General features: G+C 43.8%; 13 non-coding genes and 1 pseudogene across 13 annotated transcripts; all 14 read right to left on the bottom strand.

Annotated features, from left to right (window-relative positions):
• Positions 1-701: 701 nt before the first annotated feature.
• LOC141231398 (U2 spliceosomal RNA) lies at positions 702-892 on the bottom strand. The gene has a single exon (XR_012297808.1). It is a non-coding gene; the product is annotated as a U2 spliceosomal RNA (small nuclear RNA).
• A 1,115-nt stretch (positions 893-2,007) lies between these two features.
• LOC141231386 (U2 spliceosomal RNA) lies at positions 2,008-2,198 on the bottom strand. The gene has a single exon (XR_012297797.1). It is a non-coding gene; the product is annotated as a U2 spliceosomal RNA (small nuclear RNA).
• A 1,118-nt stretch (positions 2,199-3,316) lies between these two features.
• Positions 3,317-3,507, bottom strand: LOC141231375 (U2 spliceosomal RNA). Its single transcript, XR_012297786.1, has one exon. It is a non-coding gene; the product is annotated as a U2 spliceosomal RNA (small nuclear RNA).
• A 1,111-nt stretch (positions 3,508-4,618) lies between these two features.
• LOC141231364 (U2 spliceosomal RNA) lies at positions 4,619-4,809 on the bottom strand. The gene has a single exon (XR_012297775.1). It is a non-coding gene; the product is annotated as a U2 spliceosomal RNA (small nuclear RNA).
• Positions 4,810-5,921: 1,112 nt separating this feature from the next.
• On the bottom strand, positions 5,922-6,112 carry LOC141231352 (U2 spliceosomal RNA). Its single transcript, XR_012297764.1, has one exon. It is a non-coding gene; the product is annotated as a U2 spliceosomal RNA (small nuclear RNA).
• A 1,112-nt stretch (positions 6,113-7,224) lies between these two features.
• LOC141231418 (U2 spliceosomal RNA) lies at positions 7,225-7,401 on the bottom strand (annotated as a pseudogene).
• A 6,228-nt stretch (positions 7,402-13,629) lies between these two features.
• Positions 13,630-13,820, bottom strand: LOC141231341 (U2 spliceosomal RNA). The gene has a single exon (XR_012297753.1). It is a non-coding gene; the product is annotated as a U2 spliceosomal RNA (small nuclear RNA).
• Positions 13,821-14,935: 1,115 nt separating this feature from the next.
• Positions 14,936-15,126, bottom strand: LOC141231330 (U2 spliceosomal RNA). Its single transcript, XR_012297742.1, has one exon. It is a non-coding gene; the product is annotated as a U2 spliceosomal RNA (small nuclear RNA).
• A 1,115-nt stretch (positions 15,127-16,241) lies between these two features.
• On the bottom strand, positions 16,242-16,432 carry LOC141231318 (U2 spliceosomal RNA). The gene has a single exon (XR_012297730.1). It is a non-coding gene; the product is annotated as a U2 spliceosomal RNA (small nuclear RNA).
• A 1,115-nt stretch (positions 16,433-17,547) lies between these two features.
• On the bottom strand, positions 17,548-17,738 carry LOC141231306 (U2 spliceosomal RNA). The gene has a single exon (XR_012297719.1). It is a non-coding gene; the product is annotated as a U2 spliceosomal RNA (small nuclear RNA).
• A 1,115-nt stretch (positions 17,739-18,853) lies between these two features.
• LOC141231295 (U2 spliceosomal RNA) lies at positions 18,854-19,044 on the bottom strand. The gene has a single exon (XR_012297708.1). It is a non-coding gene; the product is annotated as a U2 spliceosomal RNA (small nuclear RNA).
• Positions 19,045-20,159: 1,115 nt separating this feature from the next.
• Positions 20,160-20,350, bottom strand: LOC141231283 (U2 spliceosomal RNA). Its single transcript, XR_012297697.1, has one exon. It is a non-coding gene; the product is annotated as a U2 spliceosomal RNA (small nuclear RNA).
• Positions 20,351-21,465: 1,115 nt separating this feature from the next.
• Positions 21,466-21,656, bottom strand: LOC141231271 (U2 spliceosomal RNA). The gene has a single exon (XR_012297686.1). It is a non-coding gene; the product is annotated as a U2 spliceosomal RNA (small nuclear RNA).
• A 1,115-nt stretch (positions 21,657-22,771) lies between these two features.
• LOC141231431 (U2 spliceosomal RNA) lies at positions 22,772-22,961 on the bottom strand. The gene has a single exon (XR_012297833.1). It is a non-coding gene; the product is annotated as a U2 spliceosomal RNA (small nuclear RNA).
• Positions 22,962-23,892: the final 931 nt, after the last annotated feature.

Below are 23,892 nucleotides of genomic sequence, written 5' to 3'. Positions count from 1 at the left end.
CGCGCAGCCAGCGTTCCATTGCCACATTCCATCTACTGCAGGCAGGATACCTGGCTGTCTGAATGTCGCTGAGAAGCTCACAGAGACCGCCATAAGCAACAGTTTAACAGAATGCCACAGACTAATCAACCAAACTTTTTGGGTTGGGTTCTCTTTTATAGTCTGCAGGCATTAAATGAAAGAAGTCAGTGTTCCAGCAGAAGGAGACAACGTTTCAGAAAAGGCATTGTAGCAAACCAAAAAAGAAATTTTAAGCGCAGCAGAGTAACCAGCGCACATACCTGTTAGCTCAGGTGAGTTTAAAAGGCTGCTGTTGATAACAAGGGCATTTGCTAAATAGATGGTGTGTGTGCAACAATATACTGAAAGGTCAATTATATTGTGCAGCTTATCTCACCACCTGTAGTTATTTAGGTGAAAGCTCCAAAATGCTTGCCTAATATGTCTGTTTATCCAAAAGGAAGTAAAAAGGGAGAGCTAGAAAGATAGCATTGCATCACATTACATGGCAATGCAATGCACAGTTGCTGAAGTTGAACCAAAATGAGCTTGTAATCTGGCTTCTGCAACTTTGAACATGAAAAATCCAATGAGGAGAAGAAAAGCAAAGCCAAAGAGTCCATCCCCAAATCCGACAAACAAGCAAAATGAACAAAAAACATTGAATTCAATTCTTTCTGATTTTAGAAACTGCATTAAAGAAGGGGTGCACCGGTCCTGGAGATACTGCAATACCAGGTCAATGCGTGGAGTGGACAGAGCAAGCTCTTTTTCCATCTCCCTGTTCTAAAAATCCATTTAATATATGGTCCCCAGATAGGGGACGTATCAGATATTAAACTGATAAGAACAGATACTACACTTGATCTTAGCCAAAAGGCCGAGAAGCGATAACCAGAATTGGTTTCAAACTACGGAGCCACCCAAGGATCCTGAAAAGTCCATTTGTGGAGATGAGCTCCTGGACTCCCGTTAAGAAGACATGTTGTCAACCTCTAGATCCCTTACATGCCTGCACTTTTCGGCTTGCTGCTGCTGCAATCCACGCGTTTTAGATCTGCATAACTCCACCTCTTTAAACACAGCACCTTCACCCCCTGCTGTTCCCACCCGCCTCAACACCGTTGGAAGGGAGGAGAACCAATTAAGGCGGGGGGTGGGGTGGAACGAGCAGCTGTCTACCCTTAGCAGGAGGGCTCCTGATTACATACCTCTCCTGCTGCTGCTGCTGCTGGCTGTCCAGCAGCAAACTGAAGGTGGCTGCTGCTGTGCACAGGTATATAAAGGCTCAGAGCCTATTATGACACGCGCAGCCAGCGTTCCATTGCCACATTCCATCTACTGCAGGCAGGATACCTGGCTGGCTGAATGTCGCTGAGAAGCTCACAGAGACCGCCATAAGCAACAGTTTAAAAGAATGCCACAGACTAATCAACCAAACTTTTTGGGTTGGGTTCTCTTTTATAGTCTGCAGGCATTAAATGAAAGAAGTCAGTGTTCCAGCAGAAGGAGACAACGTTTCAGAAAAGGCATTGTAGCAAACCAAAAAAGAAATTTTAAGCGCAGCAGAGTAACCAGCGCACATACCTGTTAGCTCAGGTGAGTTTAAAAGGCTGCTGTTGATAACAAGGGCATTTGCTAAATAGATGGTGTGTGTGCAACAATATACTGAAAGGTCAATTATATTGTGCAGCTTATCTCACCACCTGTAGTTATTTAGGTGAAAGCTCCAAAATGCTTGCCTAATATGTCTGTTTATCCAAAAGGAAGTAAAAAGGGAGAGCTAGAAAGATAGCATTGCATCACATTACATGGCAATGCAATGCACAGTTGCTGAAGTTGAACCAAAATGAGCTTGTAATCTGGCTTCTGCAACTTTGAACATGAAAAATCCAATGAGGAGAAGAAAAGCAAAGCCAAAGAGTCCATCCCCAAATCCGACAAACAAGCAAAATGAACAAAAAACATTGAATTCAATTCTTTCTGATTTTAGAAACTGCATTAAAGAAGGGGTGCACCGGTCCTGGAGATACTGCAATACCAGGTCAATGCGTGGAGTGGACAGAGCAAGCTCTTTTTCCATCTCCCTGTTCTAAAAATCCATTTAATATATGGTCCCCAGATAGGGGACGTATCAGATATTAAACTGATAAGAACAGATACTACACTTGATCTTAGCCAAAAGGCCGAGAAGCGATAACCAGAATTGGTTTCAAACTACGGAGCCACCCAAGGATCCTGAAAAGTCCATTTGTGGAGATGAGCTCCTGGACTCCCGTTAAGAAGACATGTTGTCAACCTCTAGATCCCTTACATGCCTGCACTTTTCGGCTTGCTGCTGCTGCAATCCACGCGTTTTAGATCTGCATAACTCCACCTCTTTAAACACAGCACCTTCACCCCCTGCTGTTCCCACCCGCCTCAACACCGTTGGAAGGGAGGAGAACCAATTAAGGCGGGGGGTGGGGTGGAACGAGCAGCTGTCTACCCTTAGCAGGAGGGCTCCTGATTACATACCTCTCCTGCTGCTGCTGCTGCTGCTGGCTGTCCAGCAGCAGACTGAAGGTGGCTGCTGCTGTGCACAGGTATATAAAGGCTCAGAGCCTATTATGACACGCGCAGCCAGCGTTCCATTGCCACATTCCATCTACTGCAGGCAGGATACCTGGCTGGCTGAATGTCGCTGAGAAGCTCACAGAGACCGCCATAAGCAACAGTTTAACAGAATGCCACAGACTAATCAACCAAACTTTTTGGGTTGGGTTCTCTTTTATAGTCTGCAGGCATTAAATGAAAGAAGTCAGTGTTCCAGCAGAAGGAGACAACGTTTCAGAAAAGGCATTGTAGCAAACCAAAAAAGAAATTTTAAGCGCAGCAGAGTAACCAGCGCACATACCTGTTAGCTCAGGTGAGTTTAAAAGGCTGCTGTTGATAACAAGGGCATTTGCTAAATAGATGGTGTGTGTGCAACAATATACTGAAAGGTCAATTATATTGTGCAGCTTATCTCACCACCTGTAGTTATTTAGGTGAAAGCTCCAAAATGCTTGCCTAATATGTCTGTTTATCCAAAAGGAAGTAAAAAGGGAGAGCTAGAAAGATAGCATTGCATCACATTACATGGCAATGCAATGCACAGTTGCTGAAGTTGAACCAAAATGAGCTTGTAATCTGGCTTCTGCAACTTTGAACATGAAAAATCCAATGAGGAGAAGAAAAGCAAAGCCAAAGAGTCCATCCCCAAATCCGACAAACAAGCAAAATGAACAAAAAACATTGAATTCAATTCTTTCTGATTTTAGAAACTGCATTAAAGAAGGGGTGCACCGGTCCTGGAGATACTGCAATACCAGGTCAATGCGTGGAGTGGACAGAGCAAGCTCTTTTTCCATCTCCCTGTTCTAAAAATCCATTTAATATATGGTCCCCAGATAGGGGACGTATCAGATATTAAACTGATAAGAACAGATACTACACTTGATCTTAGCCAAAAGGCCGAGAAGCGATAACCAGAATTGGTTTCAAACTACGGAGCCACCCAAGGATCCTGAAAAGTCCATTTGTGGAGATGAGCTCCTGGACTCCCGTTAAGAAGACATGTTGTCAACCTCTAGATCCCTTACATGCTGCACTTTTCGGCTTGCTGCTGCTGCAATCCACGCGTTTTAGATCTGCATAACTCCACCTCTTTAAACACAGCACCTTCACCCCCTGCTGTTCCCACCCGCCTCAACACCGTTGGAAGGGAGGAGAACCAATTAAGGCGGGGGGTGGGGTGGAACGAGCAGCTGTCTACCCTTAGCAGGAGGGCTCCTGATTACATACCTCTCCTGCTGCTGCTGCTGGCTGTCCAGCAGCAAACTGAAGGTGGCTGCTGCTGTGCACAGGTATATAAAGGCTCAGAGCCTATTATGACACGCGCAGCCAGCGTTCCATTGCCACATTCCATCTACTGCAGGCAGGATACCTGGCTGGCTGAATGTCGCTGAGAAGCTCACAGAGACCGCCATAAGCAACAGTTTAACAGAATGCCACAGACTAATCAACCAAACTTTTTGGGTTGGGTTCTCTTTTATAGTCTGCAGGCATTAAATGAAAGAAGTCAGTGTTCCAGCAGAAGGAGACAACGTTTCAGAAAAGGCATTGTAGCAAACCAAAAAAGAAATTTTAAGCGCAGCAGAGTAACCAGCGCACATACCTGTTAGCTCAGGTGAGTTTAAAAGGCTGCTGTTGATAACAAGGGCATTTGCTAAATAGATGGTGTGTGTGCAACAATATACTGAAAGGTCAATTATATTGTGCAGCTTATCTCACCACCTGTAGTTATTTAGGTGAAAGCTCCAAAATGCTTGCCTAATATGTCTGTTTATCCAAAAGGAAGTAAAAAGGGAGAGCTAGAAAGATAGCATTGCATCACATTACATGGCAATGCAATGCACAGTTGCTGAAGTTGAACCAAAATGAGCTTGTAATCTGGCTTCTGCAACTTTGAACATGAAAAATCCAATGAGGAGAAGAAAAGCAAAGCCAAAGAGTCCATCCCCAAATCCGACAAACAAGCAAAATGAACAAAAAACATTGAATTCAATTCTTTCTGATTTTAGAAACTGCATTAAAGAAGGGGTGCACCGGTCCTGGAGATACTGCAATACCAGGTCAATGCGTGGAGTGGACAGAGCAAGCTCTTTTTCCATCTCCCTGTTCTAAAAATCCATTTAATATATGGTCCCCAGATAGGGGACGTATCAGATATTAAACTGATAAGAACAGATACTACACTTGATCTTAGCCAAAAGGCCGAGAAGCGATAACCAGAATTGGTTTCAAACTACGGAGCCACCCAAGGATCCTGAAAAGTCCATTTGTGGAGATGAGCTCCTGGACTCCCGTTAAGAAGACATGTTGTCAACCTCTAGATCCCTTACATGCCTGCACTTTTCGGCTTGCTGCTGCTGCAATCCACGCGTTTTAGATCTGCATAACTCCACCTCTTTAAACACAGCACCTTCACCCCCTGCTGTTCCCACCCGCCTCAACACCGTTGGAAGGGAGGAGAACCAATTAAGGCGGGGGGTGGGGTGGAACGAGCAGCTGTCTACCCTTAGCAGGAGGGCTCCTGATTACATACCTCTCCTGCTGCTGCTGCTGGCTGTCCAGCAGCAGACTGAAGGTGGCTGCTGCTGTGCACAGGTATATAAAGTCTCAGAGCCTATTATGACACGCGCAGCCAGCGTTCCATTGCCACATTCCATCTACTGCAGGCAGGATACCTGGCTGTCTGAATGTCGCTGAGAAGCTCACAGAGACCGCCATAAGCAACAGTTTAACAGAATGCCACAGACTAATCAACCAAACTTTTTGGGTTGGGTTCTCTTTTATAGTCTGCAGGCATTAAATGAAAGAAGTCAGTGTTCCAGCAGAAGGAGACAACGTTTCAGAAAAGGCATTGTAGCAAACCAAAAAAGAAATTTTAAGCGCAGCAGAGTAACCAGCGCACATACCTGTTAGCTCAGGTGAGTTTAAAAGGCTGCTGTTGATAACAAGGGCATTTGCTAAATAGATGGTGTGTGTGCAACAATATACTGAAAGGTCAATTATATTGTGCAGCTTATCTCACCACCTGTAGTTATTTAGGTGAAAGCTCCAAAATGCTTGCCTAATATGTCTGTTTATCCAAAAGGAAGTAAAAAGGGAGAGCTAGAAAGATAGCATTGCATCACATTACATGGCAATGCAATGCACAGTTGCTGAAGTTGAACCAAAATGAGCTTGTAATCTGCCTTCTGCAACTTTGAACATGAAAAATCCAATGAGGAGAAGAAAAGCAAAGCCAAAGAGTCCATCCCCAAATCCGACAAACAAGCAAAATGAACAAAAAACATTGAATTCAATTCTTTCTGATTTTAGAAACTGCATTAAAGAAGGGGTGCACCGGTCCTGGAGATACTGCAATACCAGGTCAATGCGTGGAGTGGACAGAGCAAGCTCTTTTTCCATCTCCCTGTTCTAAAAATCCATTTAATATATGGTCCCCAGATAGGGGACGTATCAGATATTAAACTGATAAGAACAGATACTACACTTGATCTTAGCCAAAAGGCCGAGAAGCGATAACCAGAATTGGTTTCAAACTACGGAGCCACCCAAGGATCCTGAAAAGTCCATTTGTGGAGATGAGCTCCTGGACTCCCGTTAAGAAGACATGTTGTCAACCTCTAGATCCCTTACATGCCTGCACTTTTCGGCTTGCTGCTGCTGCAATCCACGCGTTTTAGATCTGCATAACTCCACCTCTTTAAACACAGCACCTTCACCCCCTGCTGTTCCCACCCGCCTCAACACCGTTGGAAGGGAGGAGAACCAATTAAGGCGGGGGGTGGGGTGGAACGAGCAGCTGTCTACCCTTAGCAGGAGGGCTCCTGATTACATACCTCTCCTGCTGCTGCTGCTGCTGGCTGTCCAGCAGCAGACTGAAGGTGGCTGCTGCTGTGCACAGGTATATAAAGGCTCAGAGCCTATTATGACACGCGCAGCCAGCGTTCCATTGCCACATTCCATCTACTGCAGGCAGGATACCTGGCTGGCTGAATGTCGCTGAGAAGCTCACAGAGACCGCCATAAGCAACAGTTTAACAGAATGCCACAGACTAATCAACCAAACTTTTTGGGTTGGGTTCTCTTTTATAGTCTGCAGGCATTAAATGAAAGAAGTCAGTGTTCCAGCAGAAGGAGACGTTTCAGAAAAGGCATTGTAGCAAACCAAAAAAGAAATTTTAAGCGCAGCAGAGTAACCAGCGCACATACCTGTTAGCTCAGGTGAGTTTAAAAGGCTGCTGTTAATAACAAGGGCATTTGCTAAATAGATGGTGTGTGTGCAACAATATACTGAAAGGTCAATTATATTGTGCAGCTTATCTCACCACCTGTAGTTATTTAGGTGAAAGCTCCAAAATGCTTGCCTAATATGTCTGTTTATCCAAAAGGAAGTAAAAAGGGAGAGCTAGAAAGATAGCATTGCATCACATTACATGGCAATGCAATGCACAGTTGCTGAAGTTGAACCAAAATGAGCTTGTAATCTGGCTTCTGCAACTTTGAACATGAAAAATCCAATGAGGAGAAGAAAAGCAAAGCCAAAGAGTCCATCCCCAAATCCGACAAACAAGCAAAATGAACAAAAAACATTGAATTCAATTCTTTCTGATTTTAGAAACTGCATTAAAGAAGGGGTGCACCGGTCCTGGAGATACTGCAATACCAGGTCAATGCGTGGAGTGGACAGAGCAAGCTCTTTTTCCATCTCCCTGTTCTAAAAATCCATTTAATATATGGTCCCCAGATAGGGGACGTATCAGATATTAAACTGATAAGAACAGATTTTTGCGTTTATATTTAAAATATCGTAGTCTTTATCTTTTCTTCAGAGCTTTAAAATAACATCTTCCATAGGTGATAGTTCCATATACTCAGGGCTCTTTTCTTTCCAAGCTTCTTCATATCCATTAGGTAGTACATATAAATTTCACTTAATGCCAGTCTTATACAATCCTTGACTTCTATATAGTCTCTTTTAAACAACAATATGTTTCTGGTCTTCCATAGAGCACTTTTAACACAACTCAAAGTGCACCATAAAACTCTCTCTTTTTCTTTCGTCATGTTTGGTAAAATCCCATATAAAACCACTTCATGGCTTAAAAAATTAAGACCAGATAAAAATTTTAAAAGCTCACCACAGTCTTTCCACACTTGCTGTGCAAAATCACAATTCCAAATAAGGTGCATAGTAGTCTCATCATTATTGCACTGATGCCTCGGGCAGGTTTGTATAGTGCTCAGTCTTCTTTTATACTGGAAATCACGAGTCGGTAAACATTCCTGCACAATCATCCAAGCTAAGTCTTTATGTTGATTCATCAGGTAAGGTGCATTTGTTAAATTCCATATTTTAGTGACTCTGCTATATGAATAATGGCTTATGGGCGTCAAAGTTTTTTTCTTTTTTAATTGCTGCAGCAGCTTCCTTGCATTCTTCAATGTCTCCATCTCAAAAGAATCTAGGCCATATAATCTGATAACTTTCTCCAGGATGGCATATTGTTGTGGAGGTGATAACAACACTGGGCTTGTTAAAGAAATGGATATCCACTTTCGCCTCCTAAAAATGTGGCCAGCTGCATATCTTAAAAAATGTGCCCAAGGGCTTGAAGCAAACATATATTTAAAACAGAGGCTAAAAAACTTGGAGTATAAAAACAGTTTGACGTTGGGAACATCCTTACCACCAAGGTGGTGCATCTTGTACATTGTTTCTCTCTTCACCTTTTCGAACTTAGAGTTCCACACAAATTCAAACAGCATTCTCTGTAATCTTCTCGCTGTAAGGTCACTTGGGGGATAAACATAACTGAGATATAACATGACAGGAAGCAGAAGGGCCTTAATAATTAAAACTTTACCTTCGATTGTTAATTTTCTTAATTTCCAAAAGTCAATCTTCTTTTGTATTTTGTCCCTTACTCCATCCCAGCTCTTCATTCCATCATTCTGTCGATCAAAAATCACGCCCAGAATTTTAATCTTCTCTGACTGCATCGGGAGATCAGGGATGGACACATCCGCCCAATTGCCACGGACAAAACAATCACATTTCTCAATGTTTAACTTAAAACCTGAGGCTTCACAAAAAAAATTGGTCGTTCTTATAGCTCTCCTGAGAGCGGCAGGTGATGAACAAAAAATAGTAATATCATCCATGTAGCCCATTACCTTCACATCTCTTCCATGTCCTCCAGGGATAGGGACACCTTTAATCACTTTATCCTCTCGTAGCATAGATAAAAGAGGCTCTATTGCACATATAAATAGCACTGGGGACAAAGGGCAGCCTTGCTTCACACCTGAATGCAAAAACACTTCATTAGACAAAAATCCATTGATTAAAATTTTACTAAAAGAGTTCTTATATAAAAGTGCCACTTGCTTGATAAAAATTTCAGGGAAGCCCATTTTTTTTAAAACCAACCATAAAAAACAATGAGAGACACGATCAAAAGCCTTTTGAAAATCCAACGATAAAATTGCTAAGTCTTGCTTCCTGGATTGCTGGTACCATATGACATCGCGGATGGTATTGAGATGCTCCGCAACTCCTCTTCCTGGCACCCCACATACCTGGTCTTCATAAATAACTTTGGATAAAACTTTTTTAAAACGGTTCACTAAAATTTTGGACATCAACTTGTAATCAACATTCAACAGTGTGATTGGTCTCCAGTTTGCCAGATGGGATTTGGCTCCTTTTTTAAAAATCAGGGAGACCAGACCACTTCTCCAAGATATAGGCAGGATATCACACTTAAAAGCTTCTTTGATTACTAAAAACAAGTCGGGTTTTAAAAAATTCCAAAATTCACGATAAAATTCAACAGGCAAACCGTCAGAACCAGGGGTTTTCCCATAGGAAAAACTTTTGATAGCAGCATCTACTTCCGACAAGGTGACTTCAGTGCATAACAATTCTCGGTCTTCGCGGCTCAGACTATTTTTTAATGAATTAAGGGCATCTTCAGTAAAAGACTGGTCTATAGTTTTCTCATTAAAAAGCTGCTGATAAAACTGGTGAGCTTGGTTGAGCATACCTTCAGTTGTAGTTTCACCCTCTAATTCTGTTATCATTTCCTTAGCAGCAACTACTTTTTTAAAAAAAAATCTTGAGCACTTTTCATTTTTCTCCATCACTTCAATTTTTGAGTTATAAATTATTTCCTTACCCTTCGACTCTATACTCTTTTTAATTTCTTTTTTTGTTGCTTCAATTAAATCGTCCATTTCAAGTCCCACATCTCTTAGTTGATAACAGGTCTGCAATTTAGTAATAAGCCTTTTATGCCAAGCGGACTTTTCTCTTGCATTGGCTATGCTGACCTTGATAAAAAAACTTTTTATCTTCATCTTGCTGTATTCCCACCATTCTAGCAGAGTTAAAAATTTTTGTTGTTTTGTTCTTAAATAATTAAAAAACGCTTTAAAATCTGTTCTTACCTTAGGATCTTGTAACAATGTTGTATTTAGCCTCCAAACTCCTCTTGCCTTGACAAGCCCAGGTAATTCTAACTCTGATAGCAACATCTTATGATCTGAAAAAATGTTTGGGATTAAGACAACAGATTTGACATTCACATATTGGGACATGAAAATAAAATCAATACGAGATTTAGAAGAAGAGTTCTCCCAAGTATAACCGGGATCATTACTACGGATCTCTTTCCAGGAGTCTCTAAGAAAAAAATCAGTTAACAAATCCTTTAGTTGTTTCTCTGTTTTGTCTTTTTTAGGAACGGTGGAACTCCCGCTTCTCCCTTCACCAGGCAAGACACAATTGAAATCCCCACAGAACATCAGAGGCGATGAACCAGGTAGGTAATATTGCACATCTTCAAACAACTGATGTCTCTCTTCCTTCACTGGAGAAGCATAAATGTTCAAAAGTCTAAAGTCCACACCTTTAAAACTAATATTTAAGAAAAGAGCACGTCCAGAAGAAATGTCCACAAAAGAGTTGATTTTAAAGTCATACGACCTAAACAGCACTCCAATGCCAGAGGAACGATTTTCATTATCTCCGGACCAGATAGAGGGCCCATGAGGCCAATCTTTTCTTAAATCTGCATAATTCATATCAAAGTCAATGTTACATTCTTGCAAACAAAAGACATCACAGTCCACTGTTGACAGGTAGGAAAACAAAGCAGCCCTTCTTGTAGAGCCCCTTATACTCCTCACATTAAGCGAGGCTACTTTAATTGATGAGGTCATGATAGGTTAGTTCAGGTCACACTACTGTCAGAATCAGACATAAAGCCCACCGATGTTAACGGGCTCTGCACTTCTGAGTCCGAAAAAGAAATGTTTATAGGGTCTGAAGGCCTTGGCTCCTCAGGAGGGGCAGCGGGAGCCATTGGCTTGTATTGCAGAAGACTTGGTTTTAATGGACACTTCTTGGAAGTCTCCCTGGCCACATTCTCATCAGACCTATCATCTGTTTTCCTTTTCCTACGAGTTTCCAGCTCCATTGCTTCTTCCTCCGAGCTAAATGTCCCGATTTCAGCAGAGGGACTCCCCTCCACCACCATATCACCCGGATCAGAATCAGCAGCCCAGTCCTTAGATGAAGCTTCCCTCCTCTCAGGACGGACAGGTTTCTCAGCTGGAGGTTTCTGCATAGACGTGGGCTTATGCGCAGCAGGAATAGGAGAACTGGCAGGTTTTCCCTGTGCAGCAGGCACTGAAGTGCTTGTGGACCCGCCTACAGGGGGTTGTGTTCGCACAGTAGATACAGGAGCACCGGTGGGACCCCCCTTAGCAGCAGGAGCAGGAGGGTTGGTTGGCTTCCTCTGTGCAGCAGGTGCAGACGTACCACCTGATGTACTAGCAGGCTTGGTCTGTGGAGCAGGTACTGGAGAGCTAGAAGACTGCCCCCGCGCTGTAGACGCACCCGCAGGAGCAGGAACAGCAGAGGGCTGCCTCTGCCCCCCGGGAGCAGATGGAGGCACACGGGCAGGTTGCTTTGCCAGCGTTTCAGCATAGGTTTCCGCCTTTTTCTTCAAAGGACACTCCCGGAAGGAGTGACCTGGGACCCGGCAGATGTTGCACACCATCTCATTGGTACAGTCCATTGTGGCATGTCCATGCTTGTAGCACTTCTTACAGATTGCCACCTCCTCCTTGCAGTTCTCATAAGTGTGACCGAAACACATGCATTTCCGGCAGAAGAGGGGCATGTCCGGGTAGAAGAGGCGCCCCCGCTCCCTACCGATCAGGAAACTTGACGGAGGATGACGCTGACCACCAATGCCATTTGGATCTTCACAAAATTTAACAAAAAATTTATGCTTTCCCGTCCAGAGGTTTTCCTCATTCATGACCTTGTGGGAATACCGCAGTTCTGGGAAATAGTTTTGAAGAAAGCAAATAATATTAACTAAGGGAACATGAGGGTTGCTCATCTGAACCACGAGCGGCTTCTCTCCACCGGAGTAAAGGATGACAAAGGTGAGTCCTTTAAGATCCTCATCTGAAAGGTGCAGGTGAATCTGGCGGAAGAGGTTCTGGCACGCATACTCCGACTCCAGAGTCAAAGTGAAGGAACCGGGGCGATCTTGAAGGGCCAGGATGTCTTCCCTCTTTACTCCTAGGATCTCCAGCAGCACTCTCCTCACGAAAAACTTCAAGGTCATCTTCTCCTTGGATGCATCGTCCACTTCGATCTTGAAAGAGTTCTTGATGCGAAGGTCACCAGCTCTGGCATAGCGCACTGCGGCCGCTACTGCTGATGCCATCTTCAAAAGGTAGATAGGGTCGATCGCCTTCTTGGTTTCTTTGCGTATCTGCCCCCTAAAGCAGCATGAGGCTTAAGACGGCTTTTACACCGCCGATGCCTCAAGGCCAAGGGCACGATTGGCTTAGAATCCTTCTGGCAAGATGTGGTATCTTAGCCAAAAGGCCGAGAAGCGATAACCAGAATTGGTTTCAAACTACGGAGCCACCCAAGGATCTTGAAAAGTCCATTTGTGGAGATGAGCTCCTGGACTCCCGTTAAGAAGACATGTTGTCAACCTCTAGATCCCTTACATGCCTGCACTTTTCGGCTTGCTGCTGCTGCAATCCACGCGTTTTAGATCTGCATAACTCCACCTCTTTAAACACAGCACCTTCACCCCCTGCTGTTCCCACCCGCCTCAACACCGTTGGAAGTGAGGAGAACCAATTAAGGCGGGGGGTGGGGTGGAACGAGCAGCTGTCTACCCTTAGCAGGAGGGCTCCTGATTACATACCTCTCCTGCTGCTGCTGCTGGCTGTCCAGCAGCAGACTGAAGGTGGCTGCTGCTGTGCACAGGTATATAAAGGCTCAGAGCCTATTATGACACGCGCAGCCAGCGTTCCATTGCCACATTCCATCTACTGCAGGCAGGATACCTGGCTGGCTGAATGTCGCTGAGAAGCTCACAGAGACCGCCATAAGCAACAGTTTAACAGAATGCCACAGACTAATCAACCAAACTTTTTGGGTTGGGTTCTCTTTTATAGTCTGCAGGCATTAAATGAAAGAAGTCAGTGTTCCAGCAGAAGGAGACAACGTTTCAGAAAAGGCATTGTAGCAAACCAAAAAAGAAATTTTAAGTGCAGCAGAGTAACCAGCGCACATACCTGTTAGCTCAGGTGAGTTTAAAAGGCTGCTGTTGATAACAAGGGCATTTGCTAAATAGATGGTGTGTGTGCAACAATATACTGAAAGGTCAATTATATTGTGCAGCTTATCTCACCACCTGTAGTTATTTAGGTGAAAGCTCCAAAATGCTTGCCTAATATGTCTGTTTATCCAAAAGGAAGTAAAAAGGGAGAGCTAGAAAGATAGCATTGCATCACATTACATGGCAATGCAATGCACAGTTGCTGAAGTTGAACCAAAATGAGCTTGTAATCTGGCTTCTGCAACTTTGAACATGAAAAATCCAATGAGGAGAAGAAAAGCAAAGCCAAAGAGTCCATCCCCAAATCCGACAAACAAGCAAAATGAACAAAAAACATTGAATTCAATTCTTTCTGATTTTAGAAACTGCATTAAAGAAGGGGTGCACCGGTCCTGGAGATACTGCAATACCAGGTCAATGCGTGGAGTGGACAGAGCAAGCTCTTTTTCCATCTCCCTGTTCTAAAAATCCATTTAATATATGGTCCCCAGATAGGGGACGTATCAGATATTAAACTGATAAGAACAGATACTACACTTGATCTTAGCCAAAAGGCCGAGAAGCGATAACCAGAATTGGTTTCAAACTACGGAGCCACCCAAGGATCCTGAAAAGTCCATTTGTGGAGATGAGCTCCTGGACTCCCGTTAAGAAGACATGTTGTCAACCTCTTGATCCCTTACATGCCTGCACTTTTCGGCTTGCTGCTGCTGCAATCCACGCGTTTTAGATCTGCATAACTCCACCTCTTTAAACACAGCACCTTCACCCCCTGCTGTTCCCACCCGCCTCAACACCGTTGGAAGGGAGGAGAACCAATTAAGGCGGGGGGTGGGGTGGAACGAGCAGCTGTCTACCCTTAGCAGGAGGGCTCCTGATTACATACCTCTCCTGCTGCTGCTGCTGCTGGCTGTCCAGCAGCAGACTGAAGGTGGCTGCTGCTGTGCACAGGTATATAAAGGCTCAGAGCCTATTATGACACGCGCAGCCAGCGTTCCATTGCCACATTCCATCTACTGCAGGCAGGATACCTGGCTGGCTGAATGTCGCTGAGAAGCTCACAGAGACCGCCATAAGCAACAGTTTAACAGAATGCCACAGACTAATCAACCAAACTTTTTGGGTTGGGTTCTCTTTTATAGTCTGCAGGCATTAAATGAAAGAAGTCAGTGTTCCAGCAGAAGGAGACAACGTTTCAGAAAAGGCATTGTAGCAAACCAAAAAAGAAATTTTAAGCGCAGCAGAGTAACCAGCGCACATACCTGTTAGCTCAGGTGAGTTTAAAAGGCTGCTGTTGATAACAAGGGCATTTGCTAAATAGATGGTGTGTGTGCAACAATATACTGAAAGGTCAATTATATTGTGCAGCTTATCTCACCACCTGTAGTTATTTAGGTGAAAGCTCCAAAATGCTTGCCTAATATGTCTGTTTATCCAAAAGGAAGTAAAAAGGGAGAGCTAGAAAGATAGCATTGCATCACATTACATGGCAATGCAATGCACAGTTGCTGAAGTTGAACCAAAATGAGCTTGTAATCTGGCTTCTGCAACTTTGAACATAAAAAATCCAATGAGGAGAAGAAAAGCAAAGCCAAAGAGTCCATCCCCAAATCCGACAAACAAGCAAAATGAACAAAAAACATTGAATTCAATTCTTTCTGATTTTAGAAACTGCATTAAAGAAGGGGTGCACCGGTCCTGGAGATACTGCAATACCAGGTCAATGCGTGGAGTGGACAGAGCAAGCTCTTTTTCCATCTCCCTGTTCTAAAAATCCATTTAATATATGGTCCCCAGATAGGGGACGTATCAGATATTAAACTGATAAGAACAGATACTACACTTGATCTTAGCCAAAAGGCCGAGAAGCGATAACCAGAATTGGTTTCAAACTACGGAGCCACCCAAGGATCCTGAAAAGTCCATTTGTGGAGATGAGCTCCTGGACTCCCGTTAAGAAGACATGTTGTCAACCTCTAGATCCCTTACATGCCTGCACTTTTCGGCTTGCTGCTGCTGCAATCCACGCGTTTTAGATCTGCATAACTCCACCTCTTTAAACACAGCACCTTCACCCCCTGCTGTTCCCACCCGCCTCAACACCGTTGGAAGGGAGGAGAACCAATTAAGGCGGGGGGTGGGGTGGAACGAGCAGCTGTCTACCCTTAGCAGGAGGGCTCCTGATTACATACCTCTCCTGCTGCTGCTGCTGCTGGCTGTCCAGCAGCAGACTGAAGGTGGCTGCTGCTGTGCACAGGTATATAAAGGCTCAGAGCCTATTATGACACGCGCAGCCAGCGTTCCATTGCCACATTCCATCTACTGCAGGCAGGATACCTGGCTGGCTGAATGTCGCTGAGAAGCTCACAGAGACCGCCATAAGCAACAGTTTAACAGAATGCCACAGACTAATCAACCAAACTTTTTGGGTTGGGTTCTCTTTTATAGTCTGCAGGCATTAAATGAAAGAAGTCAGTGTTCCAGCAGAAGGAGACAACGTTTCAGAAAAGGCATTGTAGCAAACCAAAAAAGAAATTTTAAGCGCAGCAGAGTAACCAGCGCACATACCTGTTAGCTCAGGTGAGTTTAAAAGGCTGCTGTTGATAACAAGGGCATTTGCTAAATAGATGGTGTGTGTGCAACAATATACTGAAAGGTCAATTATATTGTGCAGCTTATCTCACCACCTGTAGTTATTTAGGTGAAAGCTCCAAAATGCTTGCCTAATATGTCTGTTTATCCAAAAGGAAGTAAAAAGGGAGAGCTAGAAAGATAGCATTGCATCACATTACATGGCAATGCAATGCACAGTTGCTGAAGTTGAACCAAAATGAGCTTGTAATCTGGCTTCTGCAACTTTGAACATGAAAAATCCAATGAGGAGAAGAAAAGCAAAGCCAAAGAGTCCATCCCCAAATCCGACAAACAAGCAAAATGAACAAAAAACATTGAATTCAATTCTTTCTGATTTTAGAAACTGCATTAAAGAAGGGGTGCACCGGTCCTGGAGATACTGCAATACCAGGTCAATGCGTGGAGTGGACAGAGCAAGCTCTTTTTCCATCTCCCTGTTCTAAAAATCCATTTAATATATGGTCCCCAGATAGGGGACGTATCAGATATTAAACTGATAAGAACAGATACTACACTTGATCTTAGCCAAAAGGCCGAGAAGCGATAACCAGAATTGGTTTCAAACTACGGAGCCACCCAAGGATCCTGAAAAGTCCATTTGTGGAGATGAGCTCCTGGACTCCCGTTAAGAAGACATGTTGTCAACCTCTAGATCCCTTACATGCCTGCACTTTTCGGCTTGCTGCTGCTGCAATCCACGCGTTTTAGATCTGCATAACTCCACCTCTTTAAACACAGCACCTTCACCCCCTGCTGTTCCCACCCGCCTCAACACCGTTGGAAGGGAGGAGAACCAATTAAGGCGGGGGGTGGGGTGGAACGAGCAGCTGTCTACCCTTAGCAGGAGGGCTCCTGATTACATACCTCTCCTGCTGCTGCTGCTGCTGGCTGTCCAGCAGCAGACTGAAGGTGGCTGCTGCTGTGCACAGGTATATAAAGGCTCAGAGCCTATTATGACACGCGCAGCCAGCGTTCCATTGCCACATTCCATCTACTGCAGGCAGGATACCTGGCTGGCTGAATGTCGCTGAGAAGCTCACAGAGACCGCCATAAGCAACAGTTTAACAGAATGCCACAGACTAATCAACCAAACTTTTTGGGTTGGGTTCTCTTTTATAGTCTGCAGGCATTAAATGAAAGAAGTCAGTGTTCCAGCAGAAGGAGACAACGTTTCAGAAAAGGCATTGTAGCAAACCAAAAAAGAAATTTTAAGCGCAGCAGAGTAACCAGCGCACATACCTGTTAGCTCAGGTGAGTTTAAAAGGCTGCTGTTGATAACAAGGGCATTTGCTAAATAGATGGTGTGTGTGCAACAATATACTGAAAGGTCAATTATATTGTGCAGCTTATCTCACCACCTGTAGTTATTTAGGTGAAAGCTCCAAAATGCTTGCCTAATATGTCTGTTTATCCAAAAGGAAGTAAAAAGGGAGAGCTAGAAAGATAGCATTGCATCACATTACATGGCAATGCAATGCACAGTTGCTGAAGTTGAACCAAAATGAGCTTGTAATCTGGCTTCTGCAACTTTGAACATGAAAAATCCAATGAGGAGAAGAAAAGCAAAGCCAAAGAGTCCATCCCCAAATCCGACAAACAAGCAAAATGAACAAAAAACATTGAATTCAATTCTTTCTGATTTTAGAAACTGCATTAAAGAAGGGGTGCACCGGTCCTGGAGATACTGCAATACCAGGTCAATGCGTGGAGTGGACAGAGCAAGCTCTTTTTCCATCTCCCTGTTCTAAAAATCCATTTAATATATGGTCCCCAGATAGGGGACGTATCAGATATTAAACTGATAAGAACAGATACTACACTTGATCTTAGCCAAAAGGCCGAGAAGCGATAACCAGAATTGGTTTCAAACTACGGAGCCACCCAAGGATCCTGAAAAGTCCATTTGTGGAGATGAGCTCCTGGACTCCCGTTAAGAAGACATGTTGTCAACCTCTAGATCCCTTACATGCCTGCACTTTTCGGCTTGCTGCTGCTGCAATCCACGCGTTTTAGATCTGCATAACTCCACCTCTTTAAACACAGCACCTTCACCCCCTGCTGTTCCCACCCGCCTCAACACCGTTGGAAGGGAGGAGAACCAATTAAGGCGGGGGGTGGGGTGGAACGAGCAGCTGTCTACCCTTAGCAGGAGGGCTCCTGATTACATACCTCTCCTGCTGCTGCTGCTGCTGGCTGTCCAGCAGCAGACTGAAGGTGGCTGCTGCTGTGCACAGGTATATAAAGGCTCAGAGCCTATTATGACACGCGCAGCCAGCGTTCCATTGCCACATTCCATCTACTGCAGGCAGGATACCTGGCTGGCTGAATGTCGCTGAGAAGCTCACAGAGACCGCCATAAGCAACAGTTTAACAGAATGCCACAGACTAATCAACCAAACTTTTTGGGTTGGGTTCTCTTTTATAGTCTGCAGGCATTAAATGAAAGAAGTCAGTGTTCCAGCAGAAGGAGACAACGTTTCAGAAAAGGCATTGTAGCAAACCAAAAAAGAAATTTTAAGCGCAGCAGAGTAACCAGCGCACATACCTGTTAGCTCAGGTGAGTTTAAAAGGCTGCTGTTGATAACAAGGGCATTTGCTAAATAGATGGTGTGTGTGCAACAATATACTGAAAGGTCAATTATATTGTGCAGCTTATCTCACCACCTGTAGTTATTTAGGTGAAAGCTCCAAAATGCTTGCCTAATATGTCTGTTTATCCAAAAGGAAGTAAAAAGGGAGAGCTAGAAAGATAGCATTGCATCACATTACATGGCAATGCAATGCACAGTTGCTGAAGTTGAACCAAAATGAGCTTGTAATCTGGCTTCTGCAACTTTGAACATGAAAAATCCAATGAGGAGAAGAAAAGCAAAGCCAAAGAGTCCATCCCCAAATCCGACAAACAAGCAAAATGAACAAAAAACATTGAATTCAATTCTTTCTGATTTTAGAAACTGCATTAAAGAAGGGGTGCACCGGTCCTGGAGATACTGCAATACCAGGTCAATGCGTGGAGTGGACAGAGCAAGCTCTTTTTCCATCTCCCTGTTCTAAAAATCCATTTAATATATGGTCCCCAGATAGGGGACGTATCAGATATTAAACTGATAAGAACAGATACTACACTTGATCTTAGCCAAAAGGCCGAGAAGCGATAACCAGAATTGGTTTCAAACTACGGAGCCACCCAAGGATCCTGAAAAGTCCATTTGTGGAGATGAGCTCCTGGACTCCCGTTAAGAAGACATGTTGTCAACCTCTAGATCCCTTACATGCCTGCACTTTTCGGCTTGCTGCTGCTGCAATCCACGCGTTTTAGATCTGCATAACTCCACCTCTTTAAACACAGCAACTTCACCCCCTGCTGTTCCCACCCGCCTCAACACCGTTGGAAGGGAGGAGAACCAATTAAGGCGGGGGGTGGGGTGGAACGAGCAGCTGTCTACCCTTAGCAGGAGGGCTCCTGATTACATACCTCTCCTGCTGCTGCTGCTGCTGGCTGTCCAGCAGCAGACTGAAGGTGGCTGCTGCTGTGCACAGGTATATAAAGGCTCAGAGCCTATTATGACACGCGCAGCCAGCGTTCCATTGCCACATTCCATCTACTGCAGGCAGGATACCTGGCTGGCTGAATGTCGCTGAGAAGCTCACAGAGACCGCCATAAGCAACAGTTTAACAGAATGCCACAGACTAATCAACCAAACTTTTTGGGTTGGGTTCTCTTTTATAGTCTGCAGGCATTAAATGAAAGAAGTCAGTGTTCCAGCAGAAGGAGACAACGTTTCAGAAAAGGCATTGTAGCAAACCAAAAAAGAAATTTTAAGCGCAGCAGAGTAACCAGCGCACATACCTGTTAGCTCAGGTGAGTTTAAAAGGCTGCTGTTGATAACAAGGGCATTTGCTAAATAGATGGTGTGTGTGCAACAATATACTGAAAGGTCAATTATATTGTGCAGCTTATCTCACCACCTGTAGTTATTTAGGTGAAAGCTCCAAAATGCTTGCCTAATATGTCTGTTTATCCAAAAGGAAGTAAAAAGGGAGAGCTAGAAAGATAGCATTGCATCACATTACATGGCAATGCAATGCACAGTTGCTGAAGTTGAACCAAAATGAGCTTGTAATCTGGCTTCTGCAACTTTGAACATGAAAAATCCAATGAGGAGAAGAAAAGCAAAGCCAAAGAGTCCATCCCCAAATCCGACAAACAAGCAAAATGAACAAAAAACCTTGAATTCAATTCGTTCTGATTTTAGAAACTGCATTAAAGAAGGGGTGCACCGGTCCTGGAGATACTGCAATACCAGGTCAATGCGTGGAGTGGACAGAGCAAGCTCTTTTTCCATCTCCCTGTTCTAAAAATCCATTTAATATATGGTCCCCAGATAGGGGACGTATCAGATATTAAACTGATAAGAACAGATACTACACTTGATCTTAGCCAAAAGGCCGAGAAGCGATAACCAGAATTGGTTTCAAACTACGGAGCCACCCAAGGATCCTGAAAAGTCCATTTGTGGAGATGAGCTCCTGGACTCCCGTTAAGAAGACATGTTGTCAACCTCTAGATCCCTTACATGCCTGCACTTTTCGGCTTGCTGCTGCTGCAATCCACGCGTTTTAGATCTGCATAACTCCACCTCTTTAAACACAGCACCTTCACCCCCTGCTGTTCCCACCCGCCTCAACACCGTTGGAAGGGAGGAGAACCAATTAAGGCGGGGGGTGGGGTGGAACGAGCAGCTGTCTACCCTTAGCAGGAGGGCTCCTGATTACATACCTCTCCTGCTGCTGCTGCTGCTGGCTGTCCAGCAGCAGACTGAAGGTGGCTGCTGCTGTGCACAGGTATATAAAGGCTCAGAGCCTATTATGACACGCGCAGCCAGCGTTCCATTGCCACATTCCATCTACTGCAGGCAGGATACCTGGCTGGCTGAATGTCGCTGAGAAGCTCACAGAGACCGCCATAAGCAACAGTTTAACAGAATGCCACAGACTAATCAACCAAACTTTTTGGGTTGGGTTCTCTTTTATAGTCTGCAGGCATTAAATGAAAGAAGTCAGTGTTCCAGCAGAAGGAGACAACGTTTCAGAAAAGGCATTGTAGCAAACCAAAAAAGAAATTTTAAGCGCAGCAGAGTAACCAGCGCACATACCTGTTAGCTCAGGTGAGTTTAAAAGGCTGCTGTTGATAACAAGGGCATTTGCTAAATAGATGGTGTGTGTGCAACAATATACTGAAAGGTCAATTATATTGTGCAGCTTATCTCACCACCTGTAGTTATTTAGGTGAAAGCTCCAAAATGCTTGCCTAATATGTCTGTTTATCCAAAAGGAAGTAAAAAGGGAGAGCTAGAAAGATAGCATTGCATCACATTACATGGCAATGCAATGCACAGTTGCTGAAGTTGAACCAAAATGAGCTTGTAATCTGGCTTCTGCAACTTTGAACATGAAAAATCCAATGAGGAGAAGAAAAGCAAAGCCAAAGAGTCCATCCCCAAATCCGACAAACAAGCAAAATGAACAAAAAACTTTGAATTCAATTCTTTCTGATTTTAGAAACTGCATTAAAGAAGGGGTGCACCGGTCCTGGAGATACTGCAATACCAGGTCAATGCGTGGAGTGGACAGAGCAAGCTCTTTTTCCATCTCCCTGTTCTAAAAATCCATTTAATATATGGTCCCCAGATAGGGGACGTATCAGATATTAAACTGATAAGAACAGATACTACACTTGATCTTAGCCAAAAGGCCGAGAAGCGATAACCAGAATTGGTTTCAAACTACGGAGCCACCCAAGGATCCTGAAAAGTCCATTTGTGGAGATGAGCTCCTGGACTCCCGTTAAGAAGACATGTTGTCAACCTCTAGATCCCTTACATGCCTGCACTTTTCGGCTTGCTGCTGCTGCAATCCACGCGTTTTAGATCTGCATAACTCCACCTCTTTAAACACAGCACCTTCACCCCCTGCTGTTCCCACCCGCCTCAACACCGTTGGAAGGGAGGAGAACCAATTAAGGCGGGGGGTGGGGTGGAACGAGCAGCTGTCTACCCTTAGCAGGAGGGCTCCTGATTACATACCTCTCCTGCTGCTGCTGCTGCTGGCTGTCCAGCAGCAGACTGAAGGTGGCTGCTGCTGTGCACAGGTATATAAAGGCTCAGAGCCTATTATGACACGCGCAGCCAGCGTTCCATTGCCACATTCCATCTACTGCAGGCAGGATACCTGGCTGGCTGAATGTCGCTGAGAAGCTCACAGAGACCGCCATAAGCAACAGTTTAACAGAATGCCACAGACTAATCAACCAAACTTTTTGGGTTGGGTTCTCTTTTATAGTCTGCAGGCATTAAATGAAAGAAGTCAGTGTTCCAGCAGAAGGAGACAACGTTTCAGAAAAGGCATTGTAGCAAACCAAAAAAGAAATTTTAAGCGCAGCAGAGTAACCAGCGCACATACCTGTTAGCTCAGGTGAGTTTAAAAGGCTGCTGTTGATAACAAGGGCATTTGCTAAATAGATGGTGTGTGTGCAACAATATACTGAAAGGTCAATTATATTGTGCAGCTTATCTCACCACCTGTAGTTATTTAGGTGAAAGCTCCAAAATGCTTGCCTAATATGTCTGTTTATCCAAAAGGAAGTAAAAAGGGAGAGCTAGAAAGATAGCATTGCATCACATTACATGGCAATGCAATGCACAGTTGCTGAAGTTGAACCAAAATGAGCTTGTAATCTGGCTTCTGCAACTTTGAACATGAAAAATCCAATGAGGAGAAGAAAAGCAAAGCCAAAGAGTCCATCCCCAAATCCGACAAACAAGCAAAATGAACAAAAAACATTGAATTCAATTCTTTCTGATTTTAGAAACTGCATTAAAGAAGGGGTGCACCGGTCCTGGAGATACTGCAATACCAGGTCAATGCGTGGAGTGGACAGAGCAAGCTCTTTTTCCATCTCCCTGTTCTAAAAATCCATTTAATATATGGTCCCCAGATAGGGGACGTATCAGATATTAAACTGATAAGAACAGATCAGGTTTCAACATAATTCATTAAGTGCGTAAAAGATGGTTTACAATCAAAAACAACAACACAAACAGTACATTATTAAAACACAGAATTCCACCCATAAAAACCCCATATACGATTAGCATCCCTCCTCCCAATACATTTGACATCCCTCAAGTAATAAATATACATCTGGCTAAAAGCAATTTTAAGACAATCCTTCACAGAAATAGCATCACGTTTAAAAAGTAAAATATTGCGTGCCTTCCAAAGGGCGTCTTTAAAACAGTTAATCATACACCAACATATACAATACTGTTGAGGGGTCGGACATTTAAAAAGGCCATATAAAACAAATTCATGGTTAAAATCTCTTAAACCGCAAGTCCATTTTAAAAGAATCCCAACTTTGTGCCAAAGTTCCTGTGCAAATGGGCAATTCCACATAAGGTGCAAGGTGGTTTCGTCATTAACACATGAGTCTCTGGGGCATTTGGCTCTGGCCACCAGGCCTCTCCTGTGTTGAAATTCTCTGGTGGGGAGGCACTGGTGGACCACCATCCATGCGATGTCCTTATGTCCATTTGCTAAAAATTTTCCGAAGACATTCTTCCAAACTTGCTTCGACCTCTCTTCTGAGAAATTTACTATGGGGGTCACATCTTCATTCCTCCTCAGAAAAGATAAAAGCTTCTTGCGGTCTTTAAAAATGTCCATATTAAAATCACCAAGGCTATAAAATCGAACAGTCTTTTCTAAGATTGCTTGGTGTTTGGGGGGGCATAGTAAAACAGGGGAATTCAACGACAACTTAAACCATCTTTTAAAAATCATCCCACAAGTATATTTTAAAAAATAACTTAGCGCACTATTACCATTAAAATGTTTGAAACAAAAGCAGAAATAATTTAAATACAAATAAATATGTAAATCGGGGACATCCCTTCCGCCGTTCATTTTATTCTTCCTCATTATTTCTCGCCTTAATTTTT

This window comes from Phyllobates terribilis, unplaced genomic scaffold, assembly GCF_046119375.1.
Source record: "Phyllobates terribilis strain yellow unplaced genomic scaffold, ASM4611937v1 Scaffold_505__1_contigs__length_1300667, whole genome shotgun sequence".
In the NCBI taxonomy this organism is placed as follows: Eukaryota; Metazoa; Chordata; class Amphibia; order Anura; family Dendrobatidae; genus Phyllobates; species Phyllobates terribilis.
The sequence above is the reverse complement of the archived record's forward strand: the minus strand, read 5'-3'. Positions and strand labels throughout refer to the sequence as shown.